A 25,308-nucleotide genomic window follows, 5' to 3' on the forward strand; every position below is an offset into this window, starting at 1 on the left:
TGTCTGTATAGGTATTTCCTCGTTTAACCCAGAGTGAGGAGTTAGCAGCTGCACTAGCTGCAGTCAGCACAACCAGCACCGAGACCTTGGTTTCTGACAGAAGAAATGGGACTTGTCTGGAGAAACAGCTAGTACTATGTGCAGAAGTCAGAAAATACATTCAGAGTCCTGCAGCATCTGAAGTGAAGAAGTGAGCAAAAGAAAAAGGCCAGAGTCTATCAAAGTGCTTAGGAGTCACCGTGGAGAAGTTACTAATTGTCAAAGTTGGGAAAAAACATCAATTTTAGCATTTTTACAGTTACTTTATTTCGTGGATGGGAAAGGGCCTACTAAGGGTTACAAGGTAGAGGTCATTTTAAATCAGACACTAACTACCTAAAATGTCTGATTCTTCAATTAGCAAGATATTTCCTTTCAGAACAGTGTTTGCAGTGTGAGTATTGTATCTGGAAAGCCCGTTCAGCAAAACCAGGAAAGAGCATGAGACGTAATAGTTTATATTTTAAGGATAATTAAAGCAAGGGATTTGGTATTTCTTCACAACAAGAATCATGGAGTTAGATAGTGCCTGGGAAACCAGTGAAGCTGATTGCAAAATGAATATTTAAAAGCCCTTATGATTTAATGCGCTCTTGTTTCCATTCCCTTTATTCTTTACAAAGACAAAGAGTCCTCTGTAAATATTGCTTTAAGGATTATCAGGCTTCAATTTTCAAATTCATCCAAAGGCCATAATTTAAACCATAATATTGGCTTTGGGAATGTAAACAGTGATTGAACCACTTTCCTTTAGCTAATAGGAATGCTAAGGAAATTAGAGTCAATTAAATAATTGCTTTATTAACCTAATGTATTACTGCTGTAAGGCATGCCATGGCACATCCAGCCAGGGGCATAGCTCAGAGGGGACTACATCAAGGTAAAGAGGATGACAACTACCTAGGACAAGAACATCATCCACAGAGAAGAGGAAAATCTGTATTTAAATTTTGATGCATCAGTTTCATCCTGTATAGTTGTGGCCGTGGCTGAAGCTGAAGAGAACCTCAGGAATTTTTTAAAGGGTTTTCATTTGATTCAAAGGTTGTTGAGTGTGGGGCAAATTATGTCTCCAGTTGAAGCTTAATTTGGCTCTTCTCATCCCTCTGCCTTCTGGACACCAGCTGCAGGGAGTTGCCTTTGTGCAGTCTGAACTTTCTGTGCATCTCTTTAAGGTCCCTGCACTAGGGGGCCTACCCCATTGTCAGACACCTCCATAAGACTGGATTCCTGACCTCCGATCTCACCTCATCCTCCACAAGGCTCCTTCCATTCAGCCCTCCAGGAAGGTGCACAACTCTTCCTGCATCCTCCACTGATTCAGTTCACACTTGGCTATTCGTACCAGGGAAGAGCCGATTATTTTTAGTAAATTACTCATTTTCCAGGAAATAACTTCAGTCTCCCTTCTTCTGCCAAGTTTTCTCCTGTCCATTGTCTTGAGTTTTCTATCCTGCTTTTCCTGCATTTATTCCATTTTTCCCCTTATGATAATACGAAGGTATGTGTGGTTGGTTGCTTGTTTCTACTTCCGTTATTACTCACCTTCAAGAGGCTATTTTCAATGATTTTTTAAGTAAGTGTGTCTTGGACCATACCGTGCTCTCCCTTTTTGACTGAATCCGTGACCTTGGTAGCTTCAGAAGCTAGTCACATATGCTCCTGAAACTGCTCAGTGCATAAAAAGCCCAAAGGTATCCATGCGGAGGTGTAGGACAGGTTCTCCATAATGTGGCATTTGTTGCAGTTCATCCCTACCCTATTCTGCAACCATGTGATCTTTGCACCTGAGCACAGGGGAGCAAAGAGCAAAGTGTGTAGTTTTTGTTTTTTCCTGACACAAGGTCAAAGTGTATCCAAAGTGCAGCCAGAGTTTCCTCCTTTGGGAAGCTGTTATTGATGCTGTGACACAACAAGAAATAGAAATTTAGTCTCTGTCCCTCATCTTGGGACAGAGATCCTAAAAATCCTAGTAATTTTCTGAGGGACAAGAAACAACTTTTGTTACAATATTTAGTCTTACTCCCTGAGCATTGAAAAAAAAAGACTTCTAGAACCTTGAAATCTTGGAGGTCATGATTGTTTTCTTGTAGGCTAATGAGAAGCCAGGAAGTTGGGGTCCTTAGATATCTTCAGAATGAGGCTGTTTAGCTGAAAGACTAAGTCATGACTGAAGAGTCAACCTATGGGGAGGGTTATGGAGAAGCAATGCAGCTAATTGCCAATGAGCAATGACTTAATCAATCACACCCCCTCAGAATCTCCACAAAATCCTAAGTTACATGGTGCATTCTTCCATCAAAGTCCTCAACAACAGGGAGGCTTCTGGTTTTCTGAGCGCACCATAGCCCCTCAAAGTTCCTGTGCTCAGGACTTGTCTGGACCTCACCCTGGGTACCTCCTCAACTGGCTGCTCATTTGAATCCTTTCGCCTAGCCTAGTAAACTATGCATTTTTTTCCCCTGAATTTTGTGGGCCATCCTAGCAAGTGACTGATCATGAGGGGATTGTAGCCAAGTAGAATGAAAGTCTGGGTCACCTGCAGACCCCCTCTCTGTGGGTGGCATCTAAAGTGATGGAAATCTTGGGGGACACATCCCTTCATCTGTGGGACAGACACCAACTCTGGGTTGTCAGAATCAGAATTCAATTAGGCGGCAGAAAGGACAATTAGGGTTTCTAGAGGGTTGGTGAACTGCTGGAATGTATAAACCCTGAACATACAGTGCCAGAAGCTTTGTGAGTGGAGAAGCAGTAGAGAAACACTGCTTTTAGAGATGTGAAGAGGAGAAAGAAGAAAGAGTCTGTTGGCTCATCCAACACTTATTGCTCTTCTTAGAAGACAGGCAATTAAAGAACATTTAGATTATGAAACACAAATGACCCAGCCCATGACCACCCAAAATTTTATTGCTTTGTTTTTCAACTTTCAACAACTGGATTCACAAATGTTTATCCATTGTTTCTATCATACCAAGTTTGATTTGGTAGTAACTCATCTATTGGACAGTTCTAGAACATTCACTGAGTTCCAAGCATTGTGCCGACCAGATGGAAAATAAGGATGCCCAAGAAAGGCACTGGGCTCAAAAAATTTTTTCCACCATTTTCCTAGGATTATCCTCACCTAGGAAATGCCAACTTTCTTGCCTTCATGTTAGTGGCCTCTCTTTCTCTTTTATACCAATTAACTGCTCGTACAAAAACTTCTACTCACATGAGACTGTTTTTACCTGCTTTATGTTCATATCCTAAACAGATGCCTCAGCCTTCATTTTCCACACACGGAACAAAATTCTTCTATTTTCTATCTATGCAAACATTTAAGAAACATATGTACAGATTTTGTATTCTTAATTATATCAAAGTGTCATAATCTTTAAGAAAATACTAATATGAGGGATCCTCCAAAAACCCAATGGCCAAAAAAAGTTTGATACTAAATAAAATTAGAATTCTGTTTTTCCACGAACTTTTCTGAAGTATCCTCCTATTTGATATTCTTCTAAGGCTGAGGACATAGCACAATTAACTCCACAGAGCCCTGATGATTGTGAGGATTCCTGATGGATCAACATCAAAAGAATATGAAATGTTACTGAGATGTATATGGTTGGACTTAAATACTTCTCTTAATTTGTAGGAAAGTCATGTACTGAGCTTTTCTCTCCACTTGCCTTAGATGCCTCCCCCAACCCCTAGTCCCATATAGCTGCTGGATCAAACACCAAGGCCTTTCCTTCATTTAAATTTTTCTCAAAATCTAAGTCCCTAGAAGGATTGCCTCTGTTTTCTATTCTTGTTTCAGCAATTACTACTCAATATGTTCTTATTGAGGATATAAACTTAGGAAGGTAAAATTACCACGCTCCCATACCTTCTCCCCTTGTGCCCTTTCTCTGTGCACTCATACCTCTAAAATTCAGCGGTGGTTGATATCCTGGTACCCAATAGGTCCAGATTCTTGGCTAGCATCTTGTCTAACAAGTCTGTTACATGGTGGTTTGGTTCCAGGCCACTAGTGTATGCAAACCTGTATAGGCAACCATGGGGCATGGGTAGGTATGGCTACTGGTGGATGTGGCTGCTTGTGGATGGATACAGATAGGCATATGTGACTAGAGGTGGCCATGTGTGGATGTATGTAACTGTCCTTATGTGTCTGACCATTTCCCTGGACATATGTGGCTATCTTCCATGCCCTTCCTGCTGTTGGGGACCAGAGGCTACTACTCATGCATTTCTTACCGCTACTATGAGTAAAGATTTAATTTAAGCTCACTAACAGTTCTGAGTTATTTTCTGACCTCTCAGAATCTGGAGCTGTTTACTCTGAGCTCTAAGGCCTGGGCATACGGCTCTTTATTCACTACAGTAGGCTTGTCAGTTACTAGGATATGGAATGCATATTCTGAAAAAGCATAGTTTGATCAGAATCCATAAAAACTGTCAGCACCAGATAATTATGATGCCTAAAATGGAGCAAATGAAACCACCTGCTCAGGGGTACTGGATTGAAAGTATATGCGTAAGTCCTGTCACTCATCAGCAAATCACTTAATCTCTTTGCAGTTTTGTAATCTCCAATATGGATATACTAATAATTACTTGAAATTTAGTGATTTGATTAAATGAACTGCTACATAGCACTATATTAATGTGTTACTCAATCCCTTATTTGAAACCACTGAGGACATTTTCAAAATTCAAAATTTTTCAAATTTTAGAAAATTAATTTTAACAATGCATACTTTATTAAGTAACAGAGTTTAGAGGAGTACTGTAGAACCCAACACATGAATACATCTGCAACAGAACCATATAAGCAATCATATGGGATTCAAGTGGGAGAATTTAAGACTATCACATGAAAAGACTTCAGTTTAAGAGTTTTGTGTATTCAGAATTGCAGTTAAGGCCTTGAGAAATTATCTTATTTGCATATGCATTTAGTTCAACTTTAAGTTTAAAAGAATTCCATATAATGTTTAATTATTAGAATTCATTGTAATTTATGTAGTATAGCTAAGAGGAATACTTTGTTTCATACTGTTTTCTTTCATTGTACACCTATGCCAGTATTTACTGATCTTCTAAAATAAAGGAGCAGCATCTCCAGTTGAAGGAGTACAGATAAGAGGCTTTCAGACAATAAAAAGCAATGATATTGATGTAAACATGAGATGAAAGACCTAAAATAATCTATAGATACTTGATTAGACCAATTAGGAGATATAAGGAAATAGGCAAAAATATGTGAAAAGTACACTCTGAAGTATGGACTGCTATATAATAAGTTTCTGGCATTATATTTAACATTATGAGTAAGCAAATTAAATATTGTTGAAAAGATTTTTTTCTTTCTTGAATTATCTTAGCACCTTTGTCAAAAATAATCTTCCATGCACTGGCTCACTCCCCAAGTGGTTATAATGGCTGGAGTTGAGCTGCTCTGAAGCCAGGAGCCAGGAGCCTCTTCCGGGTCCTATATGGGTACATGGAACCAAGGTTTTCGACCATCCTTCCCATGCTTTCCCAGGTCACAAGCAGGGAGCTGGATAGGAAATGGAGCAGCTGGGACATGAACCGGCACCCCTATGGGATCCTGGCGCTTGCAGCGAGAGGATTAGCCAATTGAACCATTGCTCTGGGTCCAAAATACTAGTTTTTATATTGACCTTGTATGTGTAGTCTTGATAAATTTATTCCTTGGATTTAATAGCTATTTTGTAGATTCCTTGAAGTGTTCTACTTACACAATCATGTCACCTGCAAGTAAAGACAAGTTTACTTCTATCTTTCCAATTTGCATGCCTCTTATTTCTCTATTTTGTGTTAATGCACTGATGAGAACATTTTCGTACAAAGTCAAATAAAAGTCATTGAAGAAGACATCTTGCCTAGGTCTTATTTTTGAGTGTGTTTGTAGCTGTAGGGTTTTCATAGGTGCCCTTAATTCAGTTGAATGCACTTATTTTCATTGTTAGTTTGCTGAGAGTGGTTTTTATTATTTATTTATTTATTTATTTATTTATTTTTGCTATTAAATCAGGGAACAGTTTTGTCAAATGTTTCTTTGCATCTATTACATTTACCATATGGTTTTTCTCCTATACTCTTTTGCTATGGTGAATTGCACTGACTAATTTTCAGGCACATGAAAATAATTTGGTCTAAGATGGAAAGAGAAATGTAGGAGCATATAAATATACACTATAGCAATAGCATCATTAAAAATGGAAAACAAAAACATGTGTCATATTACTTATTTAATGCATCCTTTAAAAAAGACAGCAGAAACACACTAATGCTAATTATCTGATCTAGAGTGGGTAGAAATGGGACCTGTTCAATGCAGGGGATAGGAAATCTAACGTCTCTCTTTGTTTTCTAAGTGAGACTTTTTTCATGTTTATTGTAAGTATTCTTTTGTGGTCATTTTGACTGACAACTCAATATTAAATTGCACTTGGTAAAAACAAATATTCAAGTCAGTCACCTAAATTCAGAATTTTCTTCTATAGAAAACCAGCTTATTTTGGGGTATTTGTCTATATGTGATCATATAGGAAAATTGCATTTCTGCTTGTAAAAATTTTTTTGGATGTACATCATCAGCCAGATAGTAGACCTGATGAACTTTATTGTTTTCTCTTTATTTTTAATTTAATTTGAAAGGCAGAGAAACACAGGAAAAGATTTTTCATGAACTAGCTTAATTCCCCCAAACCTTCCAGTTACACGTTTTACCAGTGATTCAGTCCCTTTTAATAATTAAAATATTTCTGTGATTAAATTTAACTATAATATTGAGCTAATGCTTAGTGCTTTTGATTCAATGAAAGTTCAGTTTTACTGTAGACAGAAAACACTTGGGCGAATAGGGGCAGACACCCATCCCCCCCACACACAAACTGAACACAAAATGAAACAATTCATCATGTTAAAAATATAACCTCCATAAAAACACAGTTTCCTGAAAGGTAAATTATAAAAGTATGCACTTGCCCAATCACTTTAAATACCATAATTATACAGGCTGCTCATCAAAAGACTTTTAAGACTCATTAAAATCATAAAACAATTGTAATTAAATCCATATTTAAATTAAGTTTTTCTAACTAACCTACATGGTACTTTAAATCAAACCCAAAAAGTTGCATAAAAGATCCCATTAACTGTAAGTTTTTCTAAGAATTAAACCTAATTACTCTATGATTAAATTTCCCCCAAATGTAATCGTCCATGGCCCTATTCAGAATTCCCCTTCTGCACCCCAGATGCGGGTGGAGAGCTGAGGCCTGTCTTTGACACCAGCAACCTATTCATCTGAAATCAGCAGGACTGTGCAAACTTCACCTCTGCCCCACAGGGGAGTCAAGCAGCAAGGCCAAACAAAGCTGTGTGTTTTGTACCAGATAAAAGCCCACCAATCTGCTGCTCCCTGTCTGATTAAATGAATGCGTGCTCATCAAAATCTACCCTCAGAGCAGGTTTTTCAAAACAACGGTCATTTCCAAGATTCCCTAGTTGATGGGAAAAGATGAAAAAAAAAAAAAGGAGGAGGACAAGAAGATCTGTACTTCAGGTAGAAAGAGAACCAGGTTGTCAAGGGGGACAGCTCTGAAGCATTGCTGTCGAACTCAGGGTAATTCTTCTTTCTTACTTAACTACTCAAAATGTTTTTCATTTTTATTAGCCCAAGTTCCCATGGGGGAGGGAGAAAGCTCTGTGACATTGCTGCCTCTTGTGTGTTCTCTGAAACTAATTAACCCTATGAAGTTATTAGAGCAGGATCATTTTTTTTCTATGACATCACACAAGGTGAAGGTCACTTCTATAATACTCTTGGCTTCATTCATGTGGTGCATATCCCACAAATATAATTTATTGTAATTTCCCCTGATAGCCAAGTGCCCTGATAGCCAAGTGATTAGTTATTATGGTACATAAAAAGTTGAGACGTATCATGTATGACTTATAGCCTCTATTTCTGATAATCTAATTTTCTTTTATGGTAAAAAGAAATTTACTATTTATGTTTCATAGATTGTTATTTTGAGGGAACTATCTGTTCATGTGGATACTTGCTGATTGCAAGGTGTCTAGAAACTGAAGTGTCCAGCGATTGGGACGGGAGGGCCATTCTGTATCCAGTGAACAAGAACTTTCTCTGACTCTTGTCCATTCTGGTATGGAATGTACCACGTTGAATCAGGCTAGAGAAGCCTCCTTTACCCTCCTCAGACAACAGTGAAAACAGAGTGTTGGAGCTGAGCGTAGGAGTGCATCATACAGACTCCCCTCCCCTCTGATACATTTGCCCTGATTCCAAGAGTCTCTGTCTGACGCAGGGCCATAAAAACATTCCAAAGACTCTTTAGATGCAGAACCAGCTTTCTCTGGTTAAAGAAGAAGGATTTCCAAACGCTACAGAATTGTACCATAAAATTAAAAATCTAAAACAAAAATTAAAAAAAGAACCTCCCCCCAAAGAAAAAAGAAGAAGAAGGAAGTTCTCAGATTGGAGGCTGGCATCATGGTGCAGTGTTCAGCGGCTACCTGTAACAACAGCATCACGTATGAACTTAAGTCTGAGTCTTGGTTGCTTCACTAACGATCCAGCTCCCTGTTAATGTGCCTGGGAAAGCAACAGAAGATGACAGAAGTGCTGAGGCCTATGCTATCCAAGCGGGAGACCCAGGTGGAGCTCCAGGCTTCTGCCTGGCCCAGCCCTGAACACTGTGGCATATGGGGAAATGAGCCCATGATGGAAGACCATTTTGTTTCTCTACCTGCTTCTCTGTTTTCATTGTTCTGCCTTTCAAATAAATAAACACACAAATCTTTAAAAAAAAAAAATGACATAAAAGTAAATTTCCATGGTGAAGTTTCCCTCTCCCGTCCCTGTTACTACCATGTTTGTATGTGTGCACTGTGGTTAAATTGTGCTACACAAGTGCTAAATGCAGTTGATCCAGTTAGAATGCCCTCCTCTCTGAAATGGGCTCACCCTAGTAGATTTGAAGGGTTTGCCTGCAAGGTGAAAAGAGAAAATCTGGGCAGTCTTTGGAAGGTGAGGAAAAGTGTGAGTAGACACCAAGTTCCCTGTACGCTAGGGCGTCTCTATTATATTATTATATTATATCCTGTATAGACATATCTTTTGTAAGTGTTCCCAGGAGTGGAATGGTGAGTCATATGGTAGATCTAGACTGTTTCAGGTTTCTGACCAATCTCTACACTATCTCCCTAATGACTGTACTAGTTTATATTCCCACCAATAGTGGATTAGGCTATCCTTTTCCTCACACCGTGGCCAGCATTTCTTGTTTTTTGATTTGTTTGATGCCATTCTAACTGGGTTCAGATGAAATCTCTGCGTTATTTTTTTTTATTTGCTCTGCCCTGATGGCTAATGATCCCAAGGATTTCATCATCTGTCTGTTGCCCATTTGTTTTCATCTTTCAGAAAATTCCTATTCATGTCCTTAACCCATTTCTTAAAAGGATTCTTGATTTTGTTGTTGTGGAGTTTCTGGAGCTTTTTATATAACCTGGGTAGTAATCCTTTATCAGTTGCATAGTTTTCCGCTTCACTTGGCGAGCGTTTCCTTTGCAGTGCGGCAGCTTTTTAGCTTGATGTAATCCCATGTGTCTATTTTAGCTTTACTGTCAGTGCTTCTGGGGTCTTTTCCAAGAAGTCTCTGTTTATGCCAATGTCTTGCAGTGTTTCCCTGATATATTTTTCTAATAATGTGAGGGTTTCAGGACTTAAGTTTAGATGCTTGTTCCAGTGTCAGTTGATTTTTTTTGTAAAATTTGAAAGTAGGGATCTTGTTTCATACTTCTGTATGTGAAGATTCAGTTTTCCAACACCATCTTTTAGAGACTATCCTTTATCTAGGAAATGATTTAGATAATTTGTCAAAGACTGATGGGTTGTTGATGCCTGGATTAATTTCTGTTTCTCTATTCAATTCTGTCCTATTGCTGCATGTGTCTGCTTTGCACCATCATCAGCTTGTTTGGAATATTACTATCCTATACTATGTCTTTTTTACGAAGAATGTTATGCAATTTAATAAAGATCATATCTGACAAACCAAAGGTAATATCTTATTCAATGATGAAAAGTTCAAAACCTGATTAAGAATAAGGTAAGAGTGTCTACATTTTCCATAATATGAAAAGTCCTATCCTGAGTAATTAAGCAAGAAAAATAAGTTAAAGACTTCCAAACAGAAAAGAAGGTAAACTTTCCCTATTGATGCCTGATAAGATCATACACATTGAAAAGCTTTTACTAATAAACTATTATAAATAATGAGTTTCAATATCCTATACCATGTGTTGAGAAAAGATATCGTAATGACTTCAGCCCAGCTCTGTTTTTATTATTTAAGGTTGCTCTAGCTATTCAGAGTCATTTGTATTTCCATATGAAGTTTAGGTCATTTTTCTTCTTCTAGATTTTAGGAGACTATCCTTGATATGTTGACTGAGATCACATTGAATCTGTACGTTGATTTTAGTGGTAGCTTGCTAGAATCTAAAGCCAAGGTCTAGGGGATGAACATAAGGGAAAATAGGAGTGTCTGTGCTCAAAGTTCTGATGGATGTCTTGCAGTGTTTCTTAATCTGTGGCAGACGGACCCATCTAGGTACAATATCACAATAGCCATCCTGGAACATCCCCTGTGAAAACAGGCTCACAGAAAAAAACATTTCAGAATTTTCTGTGCTCCTGGACCCTGCTCTTGCCTAGTCCTACACTCTGTTACACAGGCCCCTCGTCCTGTGCCTCATTGCGCAAAGGGAGGTCTTGACAGAAGCTGGCTGCATCATGGAGGCCTCTTTTTCCCTTCTGTCAGGTGTCAAGTCAGACAGCATCTGTGCTCCTTGGATGCAGTACTGAAAAACCACACTGCTAATGATAATGCCTGATAAGTAGTAAGTATTTGCTAAACACATGACATGTATTGCCTCTTTTAATTCTCAAATGTGCAAAGTAGTCCTGTTTTTGCATGTTTTCATACCTGCAGACAATGGGCTCCTGAGAGGATATTCGGTCCAAGGTTATAGTGCTAGTAAAAGGCTGAGCTGGGATGGAGTCCAGCTTGTCTGGCTCGGTGATGCATTCTCTTCACCATTATTTACACTCATCTTCCCATTCTTTGCTCTCTGTGATGTAACCTTTACGAATATTGCTCTTGTAGTTCTATACTCTGTGATTATTTATGAATAAACCTATGTTGCATTTAAAATGTGCTGAGCACTTGGTTTTCATCACAGCCCTCTGAGATATACCCTATTATTGCTATTTCCATTTTTCAGACTAAAAAATTAAGGCACAGAGAGGTTACCTTGCAAAAGTGATGGAGCCAGTCAATGAGATTTAATGTGCCTCTCAGATAGTCCTTAACTATGAATAAAAGGCACGATGGTATAGACGCCACCGCTCCCTTACTTCTTGGCCACATGAGTTTAGAGCTGTGAATTTTACGTTCTTTCCCTAGACCTCCTGAGACAGAGGAAACCTTGTTTTCCCATTGGAAAGCTGGATTACTGATGCACAGCATCAATGGATACCTTATTTCACCTGCATCCACTCTGCTGACATATTTGCATTTCCCACGTAACCCAGCACTTAGTCCTTGTGTCCAACTAAATAAAAAAATCATAGTAAAAGATGCTATACAAATAATAAAATCAGTACAGTCTTCTTTTGCTTAGAGCTGTCTTTCTCATGATTTCTGATCCATGCCTCTCCATTTCTATTGTGTTTCCTATTGCTGAACCCGCAGGTGTGATGCCCACTCTGTGCTTATAGAAGGAGGCAAAGAGAGCTGGAGAATATGGCAGCAGTGGCGTGGGGAAGGTTAATTCAGGTGTGAAGGCAATAGTCCAGATAAAGCAATCCTGGCCACTGACCTGTATACTGAATGAGTTAAACTTTGCTTTCTAGCATTTATTCCAATTTTAGCCAAAACAAAGCTAAATAAACCAAGCAAACCAACCCCCAAAGAAAAATGCTGTTACTACAACCGTTGTCTCCTATTCCTAGTGCTTGTCTTCCTGATCCCTTCATAGAAACTTCCATGTTCCTTGATTTATTCTCTCCCGTTATCTTTTCTACCTATAGCTCATAAAGCTGCTAGTTCTCTAGAAACACAGAACTTACACAATTTTCAAGACCCTAAGTGATTAATTTCATTGAATTTCCAGGGAAAATTATCTTTATTAAATTCTAAAAATATAAATCATGAAAATATTTTGTGCCACCGTCATACTCCAACGGATGAAAAAAGAAACCGTTTCAGTCCGAGTGCAAGGTAGGGAGCTCACGCTCCTGCTTGTGAGGGTGACCCCAGCATCACTGGCCAATGACAGGCACTCCCTGAGGGAAGATGTTTCTCGTGAATGAACTACAGTAGGGCTTCAGTGCCTTGCCAGCAGTGGCCCAGCCTTTTCACAACCATGCTTAAAAGCCACTCTGGCTGCATTTTCTGTAACCGAAATGTGAATGTAAGGTTTAAAGAAACGAAGAGAGATGAAGAACTCAAAGAACAAAATCAGAAGACCAGCTGTCCTGCTCTCTGTGCTCTGGAGGACTGTGAACTCAGGCAGAAGGAGCACGTAGCTGTGCGTATTGTTTCCCAGTGCTAGGTGCCACAAGTCAACAGCCGTGTGTTTAGTAGGATAGCATTATACTTGGGACCTGGCTAGAGGCAGCAAGTTAAACCTGCAATGCTTCCGGCTCCTGCACCAGTAAAACAGATCAAAGCAGGATTCTAAGGCTTGAGAAAGTACTATGAATTCTTGAATGGATTTTTAAATATGCCTTGAGGTGGTACCATTCTACATATCCCTACTGCATCTAACAACCCCGGTCCACCTGGGAAAGAGCCTCACAATGGCAGTGGAGTTAGAATGTCACCTGAATCTCCATGGCCAACAGCTGTGCAGATTTTGATGGTGAACTCTAAAATTTATCAGTGTGGCACTTGCCACTGACTGCTCTGTATCAGAACTTTTGTTCTGAGATGCTGGTCACAGAAACTTAGACATCTAAAACCTTACCTGTCATTTTCATGATCAACGCTCACAATTGAGTGCATAAATGCTTCAGTTTACAGAAATAGCTGGACCTTCCTGAACCCTCCCGGTGATTAATTAGAAAGCCTGTCTTACAGATTTTTCTCTCAGGTGCAGTAACCTTGTAGCCCTTACCATTAAGAACTAATAAATAAATGCTTGGTTAAGCATAAACAGGGTGATAGGCAATGGAAGAGTGATGATCCTAAGTTTTTATGCAATATGCTCACTCTGTCATTTTACCTTGGAGGACAAAATAAAATACACACCAGAAAGTTGCAAAAGCAACTATAGTGAGCAATTTGTTATTAGTTATTTAAAAAGTGTTAAATAGTCCTCACCATGATTGATCATTTTTGTGATTAGTCGATGATTAATTTTAAGAACTAAAAATTCATGACTTCAGGAAAACCTTCTCAATTTACAATTAACTGAAGCTATTTACCAGTGAAAGACATCCGGTGGGTGGGAGATCACGTTTAAATTCACTCTTAAGAAAAAGAAGTGAATTAGATCACTAAACAATCACTCATAATCAAATGGAAGGCTGCCCATTTAACACACATTTTTGTATGCGATTTGCACAGATATTGTAAGTTACCCATCATGTTAAACACAGTTCCTCATCTTGTTCCCACATATTTTATGCTAATGAACTTAAGTAACTGCTGATTCTTCCCACCAGTCATTTTACCTTCTTTGATAAACTTTGAGAAATAATGTATCAGTCTGGAAGCTCTCACACTCCTGAAATGGTGTCATAATCTTCAAAATTTCAAGCTCATGAAAATGATGATTAAAAAGCAAAATTAATCCTATTGTCAGCTTGCAAAAAAAAAATCCAAACCTCACAGTACATTTAGAACTGTCACACTGGATGATTCAAACACTCAGGTAGATAACCAGAACTGTAAACTTGAAAGGATCTTTAGAGCAATTAACAAACTGGCTTATGAAATCCTAAGGCACACTGTATGAGGCAAACGATCAACTTTTGTTGGTACAATAAACTTGTACTTCTTTTCTAAACTGACAGTTCAGGCAAGGATTTCCTTTAAACAAAGGGTGACTTAAGACATACACTAAAATAAATGCTTATGGCATAAGAGGTTGGATCAACATTCTCATTCAAAATTAGAGTCCATATTGCATTAGTTCCCAAAGACACTATATTATATCGTGAATAAATCCTAAATATAAAATTATTAGTTGGATAAGAAAGCCTTGAATTATGTGTGACTAAGGAATAAGAAAGGTATCTTAAAAAACAATGTGGAAATAATAGTCTTACCCTCTTTCCTGTAGCCCTTGAACCCTTTTGACCTAATTAACTAGGTAAAGATTGTCAAAAATAAAGAAAAAAATGAAAAAAAGGTATCTTAAAAATATCATGTGTTAAAAGAAAAAAAATATCATGTGTTGATTCTCGATTCTTTTTCTGATCCTTTTTCTATTGCACGCAGTTTCCTGGTCAAACAGTCCTGCCACCCGCACAACAAAAAGTAAAAACACAAAACCTAAAGAACCCTCAAGTTGTGTTGTAAGATCTTTTTGGCAAAATTACTTTCTTTAGTTTTCCTTGTTATCTCCACACTGTGTCACTGTGAGCATCCTCTATATGTTGGTTATATGATTTTATCCTTTCTTTTTTTCTTTCACAAGAAGAAATGAAAAGAAAGAACACATAACAGTCAATACAAGAAAGATGCCTCCTTTTCCTGGATATTGAAAAACCAACCATTCATCATACAACTATTCCTTTACTCTTATCCAGAGACCTCTTGTTCATCATTCAGAATTCCACCATCCAGAAAGAACTTCAATGCCTCCTGGACATCTTTCCAGGCAAGTATGGCCACACAAAGACAAAAGGCTGGGAATACTTTTAAAATGAGGTGATTTCATGAATGCTGGCTTCAATAGCAAATAATGAGAAAACAAATGAATAGTTTCATTAGTGCAGGTTCTTAGAATTCCTTAAGAAGGCTCATAAAATAAGGAAAAGTTGTCTTGGAAGAAGTGATTGATGGCAGTACTCTCCTGAGAGCGGATCAGAAAAGATGTGTTAACACATCCCTCCAACTACTTCCTTCCTTCCGTGTTCACCCTTTAACAGCTGAGGTTGAGTTTCTGTGTGCATGCATGCATGGATGTTTGATTATTACATTCTCAAGATTTCTAACACTTGGCCATCATTCCCATAATTTTTTATTATTGAATATTTTTTTTGGAGCGGCACTTGCCCCCAAACCCAATATTATTGAATATTTTGGCAAACTATTTTGACACAGTTCTTGCCAGTAACAATCAGGTCACCTCTGACTTGTTTCCTACCTGATGGTGCTCTCTCTAAACCCTGCATCCTGTTTCTTTAGAGCCATTTAGCCATAAACCCACTGTTCTCTGCTGTTATGTACTGCTTTGAAAAACTCCAAGATACAACAAGTTTGCCCCCTTTTACAAAATGCCTTCTTGGCTAGTACATGTAAAGCAATTTAATCTTTTGGTACCAGAAATAATTGTTACATCTTTCTCATGTATAAATGGCTTTGAGAATACAAATATCAAATCTTTCGGGCCCGGCGGCGTGGTCTAGCTGCTAAAGTCCTCGCCTTGAAAGCCCCGGGATCCCATATGGGCGCAGGTTCTAATCCCGGCAGCTCCACTTCCCATCCAGCTCCCTGCTTGTGGCCTGGGAAAGCAGGAGAGGACGGCCCAATGCATTGGGACCCTGCACCTGCGTGGGAGACCTGGAAGAGGTTCCAGGTTCCCGGCATCGGTTTGGCGCGCACCGGCCCGTTGCGGCTCACTTGGGGAGTGAAACATCGGATGGAAGATCTTCCTCTCTGTCTCTCCTCCTCTCTGTATATCCGGCTTTTCAGTAATAATAAAATCTTTAAAAAAAAAAAACAAATATCAAATCTTTCTTCAGGAAAGTTTTCTTAAGTGTTGGTTTGGGTTTTCCCCTCTTTCATTTTCTGCTATATTTTTCAGGAACTCTAACTTTGCCATTGTTGGAGCCCCTTTGCCTGTTCCACATCAGCTTTCTGTAACATTTCGTACATTATCCTTTTTCCTAATTTGGCTCATCAGCTTTATCGTCCCTGTCTTTGTCAATTGCAGCATCCAGGTCTTTGTTTTCAGGAATGGGTACTCTACTTTTACTGCTTTTGATGAAGCTTTACGTCGGGACTGACTTTGGGTTTGTCCTCCATTTTTTTTTCAAGCTCAATTTTCACCTTCTGCCATTTCATTATTCACCCTTTTTAGGATAAGCTTCTATATTCTAAATATGCCTATAATTCCTTTCTGATGCTGGAGGACGTATCTTTTAAGAATGTCCCGTGATTCCCCATGCCAGCCCTCTTCAGATACATGTAGATTCTTAATCTGCTTTTTTTTTTTTTTTAATCACACTCCCCTTCTGCCCAGGCTTCCTGCACAGATCAGAGCTGATAGCCTTCTGGCATCAGAGCAGTCAGGAAGCCTTCTAAAAGATGGGGGTGACTTCTTTTTGCTTATTAGTGTTCTGGGGCTGAGATGTGCTTGTTCTTGTTATCTTCAAGTGTTCTTCTAAGTCTTGTATCAGGAATATCACATGGTCAGTGGTGAATGCTTTTATCTCAATGCACAAATGCTCCTTTCTCATCAATAGCTCCCCAAAACTCACACCAGGGTATCTTCCCACGTTTCTCCATATCTTAGGATTCTTCCATTACTCTCCTTTACTCTCCATTGTAAAGGGCCATCACTTTACATCATTATTCATCTTTCCATCCCCAAGCGACATGTGAAGTTTGTTCAAAGGCTTTTAGGAATTATCTATCCCTGGGATGGAGGAATTAGCAGAAGATCAAATCAACTCTACAAAAAAAAAAATCACATTGCTCTATTTTTGAAATAGGTGTTCTACCTATTTCTACCTATTCTTTATTTTATTCTTTTTTATTTATTCTATTCTTTTTATTTGTTTTATTCTTTATTTTGAAACGATTGTATGTTTTTGTAATAAGAACTATCTTACAAAAAACCTCTCCAATTCAGGAGTGGAGATGGCAATGTTCTTTCCTCTTAATTAGGCTTCAGTTGTATCTTTGGGCTCCCGGGGTGCCTGTGGCCAGGAAACCTGATATAAATAAACACACTATCCTACTCCATTCTATTATAATTATTGACACAGTTTAAGCAATACCCACTGAGATGACTACTCAATAGCCACAGAAACATTTGTAAGGTGTGTGGTCCCCAGTAAGCACTTTTCATGCTGCTTCTAAAACAGCCCAAGCTGTGAGGAAGGGGAAAGTTTACCCATCACCTTGCTTTTAAAGCAATACTTTCCTAAACCTTCAGAAATTTTCCATGAATTTCCTCTGTTTCTCTTTTGCAGCTCTGGATTGAACTAGTTTAATTTTTCTAGTATAATTTCCAAGTAGCCTGCAAACATTTTTTTTCCCTTGTGTTTTTGTGCTGTCTAAACCCATAGCAATGCCACTGATAAGAAGGGGTTTTTAAGACAATGACAGCCGGGACTTGAGAATGAGAAAAATACAAAGAGTTCAGTTGCCCTATCTTCCTTGTAATCTTCCCAGAACATCTAGATTCTAGGGGCGAGCGCGGCACAACACGTCTTTGTTTTAATATCAGGGTGAACTTCTCCCTTAGGTAATAAAATCTCAAACTATAGCTCCTAAGCCTCATGCAACATTATGGACTGGAACAGCCTTAAATTTCACACAGCTAAACAAGTGTAACCATTGACTCTGCATTACTTATCACACAAGCCTAGCAAATATTTTAGGGCATAGTGTTCCTGGTTTTATTTTCAAAAAACGCAACTCTATGAAATATTGAAAAAAAATCAAGTGGTCTATAGCAGCATTTTGTAACAGAATTTATCTTTTCTGCATAATGGAGACAATAAACATATATATCTCAGCTCAGGACTTAGAATATTAACAAACATTTTTTCAGGGAAAGCATCATGCAGGCTAATTTAGAAAATATAAAACAGAATAGCATTTCACAAGCAGACTGCTGATAGGTAGAACAAGCAAACATAAAATAGCATATTCTCTGTTGATTCTTCTCTCACAGGGAGAACTACTCCAAGATCCTAATGAGAATTCTAAGGGCACAGCAAGAGAGTACACTTACCCCGGTAAGTAACATAAAATTATAGGGCCTTGGTTTGAGTGAACTAATACCTATTACTCAACAGTTTGGTGTTAGAAACATTGTGAGGCAACGAGTTAGATGCTGTGATGTTAATGAACAGAAATACAGGACAGGAGTTTCATGGAGTGAGCCATTCAGCGACTGAGACAGGGTGTGTATAGCAGGGAAGTACAGTGGAAGGCAAGGTGGCATGCCATGAAAGGCATAAATAAAGGCTGGGATAGAACAGGAGCGGGAACAGGTACATCAAGCTGCGAGTCCTGGACAAAGCTTTGTGTATAGCCGTGAGTATGCATTTGACTGGAATCTTTGAGGACAGGAAAGATGGGGCTGGGAGTGGAGAAATGTTCTAGACGAAGGGTACACCATGATCAAAGTTACAGAAACATGAACATATTAGAATGTTTTATTAACACATGCAGCACAGCTTTTCCAAGAGGAATATGTATTAGATGATGATGAAGAGAAGCAAGTGTTTGAACTTGGTTATGAACAAGGGCTGACACAGTAAGACAAAGTTGTCTGCACGTTTCACTGTCCATTTAGAATCACTCTGAGATTTCTGTTACAATTCTTGTGACCAGGTTCACCTCAGACATTTGCCAGCAGATCTGAGGTAGGTCTGCGCATCTGCATTTTCAGTGAGTATTCTAGACCCTTCTGATGTGTGTGATCCATAGTTCACACTCTAAGAGACAACCAAGAGGGCTCTTGGAAAGTGATTTCTTTGGGATTTCAATACTGTTACTTTTAGGGAATAGAATCTAGGCATGTTTTGTTCAGTGAGAATTTGGTTAGTTTCAGAAACTCTGGCTGGTTTGGAATTATTTCAGGTATTCAATGCTTTTTATAATGTGGACACATTATTTATAATTAATATTTTATAATTAATTATTATTATTTATAATGAGTTCTTAACAGAAAATCATTCTGGTAAATTTAATCACATGAAAACACACAGCATACCAGAATGGTCCACACCTTCAAATTCTAGAAATCTCTGTCCTACTGAAAACAGTGTTCAGAAAAATCAGCTGTGTGAGCCCAAGAACTCTGCAGAGCTTGAAGTGTCGGCATTCAGAAACAGCGTGAGACTTCAAATGCTTTGTACATCAGTAGGTCTGGGTAGAAAAGAAATTTAAATAAGAGATGAACTCTGCTGCTCTGCTCTGGAAGGAGGATGCACACGAAATCTGACCTGTCAATGTTAGGTTGGAAAGGCATGTGCTCAGGCAGCCATACATCTTCCTGCTGCTTTTACTAATTAACATGTGCAAAAATCTTAGGAAAAATTTCAGTAAGAGCATTGCCTTTACTTACCCTTTTTGAATTTTTTTTTCCTTTTGAGTTTTCCTAATAGTGGCTGGACTCTTGTAATAGGATTCACATTCTTGGCTTTTTGTGTGTGTGTGTGACAGCTTTGCCACATTTTCATCCTTTTGGTGTTTCTTAATTTCAGACTCTGCATTTTGACAGCTCAACCCTGTTGATTAATGCTTTCTAGGAAGCCCTATATGGCCTGCCTGTTAGCGATCTAATTTTGTGCTGGAATGCCTGGGCTGGTATGTTGAACCGATTCACCACCCAGGTGGCTACATTTGGACTAAATGAGCTGTGAAGGGTTTCATCTTTGCCCATCACAGTCTTCCTTAGCAGAGCCCCACAGTATGCAGCCACGGCTCCGGCATGATTTGTCACAACCCATCAATAGAAAATAAATTATTGCCATTCTCACTTGTCAATGGGCTTGTCTTCACTTCAGCTGGCCTAATGATTGGAAGCTCAAAGGGAACATTTCCCATCTTTGTGGAGCATGATTCTGACCGAACGTACGGCTCCCCTATGCAGCTTTGCCAGTAAAAACACGTAGGGAAATCAAATTAATTGGCTATTTGGTGCCAGTGATTAGAACATTACACTTGAAGTCTGCAGATACTGATATTAGGCAAGCAAGATTAGGTCAGTTCTGACTTTTATTTGCTTAGTGCAACATGATTAGCAACCGCTTCATTCAGGGTTAGTGCACTTGCCACTGCAGAAGAAAATCTTCCTGCAGTAACGATGCTGCATACCTTTAAGCTGATAAGCATGTTCCAGGCAAAAATCAGAAATCTTGTTGGGAAGGAAGCAAATGAGAAGATATAACAGGGAACTCATCAAATGGCTTTAGAGTCATTCTTATGTCTGACACTTTTGAAAATTATATTCCTTGGAAACCTGCTATGCAAGCTGTATTTGCAAGAATGTAAGGGTGGTAATTGTGTCAGCTCAGGAGACAAAGAATAAAAGGACCCTGGGAGCAACAAGAGGTATAAGGTGGCACCTTTCAATGAACTAACTATAAATGAGCTTGCTTTGAAAGAAACAGAGAACTCTTCTTCTTTTTCTTTTCTTTTTTTTTTTTTTTGTTTCTTTTTACAACTATAAGAACAGCAAGGAGAGCAAAAGATACAAGGGCATGGTTATCAAGTCAGAACTCATAATTAAATCCAGGGTTGCAGTAAATCACAGAAGAAACTCTATTTAAAAATTAGATCTAGTGCATGGATTTCAGTGTTCCTTTATCAGCTTTGCCTGGTATACAATGACAAGAGGATTTATCTGTGGGAACAATTAGACAAAGACATAGGATGTAAGTGAAAGAATGTCTCACACTTTATCCTAAACATGATGGTGTTTTAGATTTTGACCATGTCTCTAAAAACAGGCCATTTTTATTGCCGACACCTCTTGCCTACCGCCACCCCGGAATGAGAGGGAGAGAACTGTTAACAAAGGTACGAATTGGGCTACCTGGTCACTCGTCTCTTCCTCAACCCTTATGTGTCCCAAAAATACAAGTAAATCTTTAACTGATGTACGATTTGAAACACTAACAATGTACTTTTGCATTCCTCTGCCTCTTGCTACACCTATGCTTGCCCAAAATATCACCTGTCGTTTAAGAACATTAAATGCCTCTGCCGATACCCACAACTCAAAAGCATGGAAACCACATACCCACAGCCCCATTTTGTGGATATTTTGTTTATCAAACCTTGTAATTATCATCTGCCTTTTTCATTCCTTTTCAGATTGTGTTCTGGTGTTTGAAACAAATGGTTCATGTCCTCCCAACTCAAACTTTAGCTTCTGAAATTAAGTTTCTAAGTCATCCTGGCCAACACCTCCCTTCACAGGGTCAGTGGTCCTTGCTCCAGAAAGCACTGTCCAAAGTCTTTGCTTCTGACCATTCTGTGCTGTGTTTCAGCATCCTGTAGTAAAGCACACTGGATCTTGACTTCTTCCACCTTATTCTTGCCTTGAACTATTCTGGTAAGACTTAATGAACATAAATGCTGTCTGCTATCTTGAGCCCTCTCTACAACTCATTTTCCTTTCTTTCCATTTTGTCTCCTTGTACATTTAATTTGCAAATGTTTTCCCTACTTGCTGTCATTTGCTCACAGTTGATCCAACTCAATAATGCTTATCTGCTTTAATTCCTGAAATCAAGTATGTTGAGATGTAACCAGGTAATTTATACACACATATGTACAAATGAGAATTTGTTCCTGCTATGAAGAGTCTACCTGAAGAAACAGCTAGAAGTTAGGTGAGATAGCTAATATATGAATAGATACACGATATTATTCTGTATTTGCTAGCGAGTGGTTGTTTTGTTCTATGTTTTCTATTGAATGATTGCTGCTAACACTAAATGCGTTCGTGTGGTTTGTTCCCCGGAAGATTCATTTTATATTAAAGTTAGAATTATGGAGAATGAAAGAGGGAAGGAGGGAAGGAGAGCAAGTGAGCTATAAAGCAAGACATATACAAGTATTAACCACTGGTTATTCTTCAAATGGCCATGATGTCCAGGTCTTGACCAGGCAAAAGAGCCAGGATCCTGGAAATACAAACAAATCTCTCATGTGGGTGATTCAAGTAATTGGACTGTCTTCTTCAGTTGCTTTCTCTAGACACATTAGCAGGGAGCTGGATTGCAAGTGGAACACCTGGGAATTAAACCGGTGTTTATATGGGTACCAGCATCAAAGACAGTGGCTCAACCCACTGCACTACATTCCTAGCCCATTTGTGTAAGATTTCAATAAGCTATATTTGATCCTGATTAGATAGTAAGGATTTGCACTACATAGATATAAGGATATCCCACATGGATTTTTTAAAAAATGTTTATAAGACAAAATAATCTTGTGTTTCTCAAATTTTCCCAAACAAGAAAATAACATAAATCTTTATAATGATAATAAACACAACTGTCTTATGAACTTCTATTTATATATTGTTTATAATTAGAGTTATAAAAAGTGTCCCATGTCAAGACCAATAGTGTTCTACATAACAATTGGATTAGGACATTACTATATATATATATAGATATATATAGATATATATAGATATATATACACACATTTCTAATTGTAAGAGGCAATTTTATTGAGAAACATGAAAGATCTAAGATTTTACCTTACTTGCAAGCTAACGATTAATCTGCCACAGTTTCATAGATTCTGCTGGAAGATACCAAACTGTTAGGGGAAATTCAAAGGCCTCATTTAGCACTGTAGGCATCATGAACTTCATGTTCATATTAGTTACTATTGCTGCCTACTCAGGTTCCACAGAAGTAATGCAAAGTGCTCCAGGTGGACGCTACACACACACACACACACACACACACACACACACACACACACACACACACGGTTTGTGGCATTCCTAAGAAACTTCAGCTTTGGGAAATCCAATCTTACGAAGCAGCTACTAGCAAATCAGCCCAGACTTTGCTTTTGAGGGAGCCATCATCTTTATTATCCTGGCAGAGAAACAAAACTGCTTTCCACCTTGAAGGAAATCATTTTCACTTCTTGGCCATGTTGTTCAACAAGATAGTTTGGAACAAAGGCTATCACAAAATAAGGAAACCACGCTAGAGAACTATTTCAACAAAGTTTTTTTTTTAAATAGTTGTGTTTTTTCCTTTTCCTTTTTACATTTATTTTATTATTCAAATGACACAGCTACACAAAGAGAGAAGGAGAGACAGGGCAAGCAAAATAGCCCCATTTTTTTGGTCTAAGAATGTTGTTTAAATGAATAAATTGGTATCTGCAGAATGAATGGAGAAACAAAAGTCTCAGTTGTATTTTCTCTGCAGTTAGTGTATACATGGTAAACAGAAAGTATATAAAGATTTTAATCTCCCCTTTCTTACCAAGAAGTTGAGGAATTATATTTGATTGGAAAAAGGATAACCACAAGGAAATCTTTCAAAATATATTCCTGCAGCCCCACCAGCAGTGGAGTAGGGATCCCTTTTCCCCGCAACCTCGCCAACAAGTGTTGTTGGTGCTTTTATTCATGTGGGCCAGTCTTACTGGCGTTAGGTGGTACCTCATTGATGTTTTAATTTGGATTTCCCTTATTGCCAGGGAACTTGAGCATTTTTTCTGGAAGCAACCAAAATGCCCATCAACAGAGGATTGGATAAGAAAGCTATGGTTCATCTACTCCATGGAATACTACTCAGCTATTAAAAAAAAACAAAATGCAGTTCTTTGTGGCCAAATGGGCCAAACTGGAAACCATAATGCTAAGGGAAATGAGCCAATCCCAAAAGGTTAAATACCACATGTTTGCCTTAATTTAAGATGATATGATGTTATGTATAACATGTTATGTTATGAATGTTATATGTTGTGTATAAACTAAAATTGAAGTGTAGGTGAGGTGGTCACAGAAGGTGGCTGGGAACTCGCATTTACTTTTAACATATTGGTTACTCATTACTATGTCAATTAATTCCATAATGATGTAAATTTTTGCTGATGGTATGTTGGAGCTTTCAATTGACTGGGATGATACTCTGCTGGCTCTGTCTTCAGACCAGAGAGGGCATACCTAAGAAGCCGTTGAACTTGACTGGACAATAAGATGCTGGACTCTATGTTTGGTATACGCTTGCAATGGGGGAATCTCAACTGAACTTGAGCTGTGGTTATGCAACAAGGTGGAGGAATCCACCATGGTGGGAGGGTTTGGGGAGGGGTGGGGAGAACCCAAGTACCTATGTAACTGTGTCACATAATACAATGTAATTAATGAAGTAAAATAATAAATAATTAAAAAAATATATATTCCTGTTCCCTGAGGCAAATCAATGAAAAGAAGTTCCCTTTCATTTTGGTCTTGTATTACTTCAACATCCTTTCCTGATGTTAGTTAGCATTGTCCAAATCAGACACTTTACATTGGGTTTAGTTGCCCTGAGTCCTCCAAAACTCCAGTGTTCCCAAAGCTTGTACCTTCTAAGACATTCCCTTGGTCTTGGGTCATTTTAACTGTGGCCTTAAACAAATCTTATTTCTTCCTATTCCCTTTTATAAACATAACCCTGGTTAAATTATTTCACCATCATAGGTGTCAAAATGTGCCAATTCGAATGAAAGATAGCAGTAAATACTATGATCAACTACTTAACTTTAGGATAACTTCAATGTAAAATTTTCTTACTTTGTTTATGTAGTTGAACTATTTTCCTTATGTTTATGTTCTCCTAGCATGAATTTTGATAATGGAAAGTCTCTGGAACATTCTGAATAATGAATGTATGCATAAAATGCAATACTTGTTCAAGAACAAGGTAATCTAAATCAAAATGTTTAATAACATATACTCTTTATCCTATTTCTATTCATTCATGAAATGCAGCAGTCAATTAATTGTAAAGGCCAAGAGACTAGAAGAGAAAGCCTCACAGACGTAATCTTTTGAGATGCTAGAAAGCGGGCAGTGACGAGTGTTCAGGAAATCTGAAAGCAAGATATAATGGCCATGATAAAAATGGGGCAAAAGGATAGACATAGCAATTAAGAAGAGATAAGGAGAGAGCAAAAAAGAAATTTGGATTTATCACCAAAGAAGAGTAGAAGCAAATAAAGGCGGGAAAAGAAAAACCACAATGGACTAAAGATGCATGAATTAGACATG

At 38.4% G+C, this 25,308-nt stretch overlaps 1 protein-coding gene and 1 long non-coding RNA gene across 2 annotated transcripts in view; one reads left to right on the forward strand and one right to left on the reverse strand.

Moving 5' to 3' along the window:
• Positions 1 to 25,308, forward strand: part of LOC131478199 (uncharacterized) — a 57,730-nt gene that overhangs the window by 25,751 nt on the left and 6,671 nt on the right. Inside the window, exon 3 of the long non-coding RNA XR_009244350.1 lies at positions 18,236 to 18,295. This is a non-coding gene — a long non-coding RNA (uncharacterized LOC131478199). The remainder of the gene's footprint in view (positions 1 to 18,235; positions 18,296 to 25,308) is intronic.
• KIAA0825 (KIAA0825 ortholog) overlaps positions 1 to 25,308 on the reverse strand; it is a 297,939-nt gene that overhangs the window by 13,165 nt on the left and 259,466 nt on the right. The window lies entirely within an intron of this gene.

Source organism: Ochotona princeps, chromosome 28 (genome assembly GCF_030435755.1).
Source record: "Ochotona princeps isolate mOchPri1 chromosome 28, mOchPri1.hap1, whole genome shotgun sequence".
Classification (NCBI taxonomy): Eukaryota; Metazoa; Chordata; class Mammalia; order Lagomorpha; family Ochotonidae; genus Ochotona; species Ochotona princeps.